General features: G+C 35.3%; 1 non-coding gene across 1 annotated transcript; it reads left to right on the top strand.

Moving 5' to 3' along the window:
* The first annotated feature begins 487 nt into the window (after positions 1–487).
* On the top strand, positions 488–590 carry LOC119872120. Its single transcript, XR_005360301.1, has one exon. It is a non-coding gene; the product is annotated as a U6 spliceosomal RNA (small nuclear RNA).
* The last annotated feature ends 319 nt before the right edge of the window (positions 591–909 follow it).

Below are 909 nucleotides of genomic sequence, written 5' to 3'. Positions count from 1 at the left end.
TATTCCACAAAAAAAGATTTGCTGTGTAAATCTATTTGTTTAACCCACAAAGATAATATAATCTTTCAGCCTTCTTGTTAATGTACTACCATCACTAATCCAAGATCAACACTCATATATACTATTGGCTGAGAACTCTATGATTTGGACTCTGGTATAAACCACTCATTTCCCTTTAAACATTAGTTTGAAAACCATTAAACAGTAGATGGCCATCACCCCACATTCATTATTCACTAGAACAATTCTACGTAGCTGTGTCTATATAAGGCCACAGAACCAACCACAATTTTGTTAGTACATTTATTTTTTTTTTGTTACTGCCTCTGTCATAATTCTAACCTACTAGTAACCAAAACATTTGCCTGCTTTTTAGTTTCATGTCTTTAAACCTCTAGGCTAAATCTATACTAATGAGTAAGAGGCAAAATTTTAGTCCCTGACATTCTGGCATTATATGAAGTCAAATAGACGCTAAAATCAGCACACGCTTCGGCAGCACATATACGAAAATCAAAATGATGCAGAAAAGATTGGCATGGTCCCTGCCCAAGGATGACATACGTTAAAATGAATTCTTACCTTCTTTTGTTATTTCAGAAATTTGTTAAATATTTACAGAAGACCCACAATTGTCTGGGGCAAGACCAAGTGCATCAGGGGTGAAATAAACAAGATGGTTTTGGTTCTCTAGGAGATCATCATATACATCCAGAGAATCAATTTTGGGCCTTTCCAAACCCTCAATTTTGATTTGAAACCCCCACCTTGGAGTGGGGAAATAAAACTTTCTAGAATAAAGACTAACAATGAAATTCATCACGTCCAGATTCACTTATGTGACAATGATTCAGAAATGTCAAAGTTCCTAACTCATCCATTCTCTTAGTTTTCTTTTGCTCTGGAAGG

This window comes from Canis lupus, chromosome 5 (genome assembly GCF_011100685.1).
Source record: "Canis lupus familiaris isolate Mischka breed German Shepherd chromosome 5, alternate assembly UU_Cfam_GSD_1.0, whole genome shotgun sequence".
In the NCBI taxonomy this organism is placed as follows: domain Eukaryota; kingdom Metazoa; phylum Chordata; class Mammalia; order Carnivora; family Canidae; genus Canis; species Canis lupus.
The sequence above is the reverse complement of the archived record's forward strand: the minus strand, read 5'-3'. Positions and strand labels throughout refer to the sequence as shown.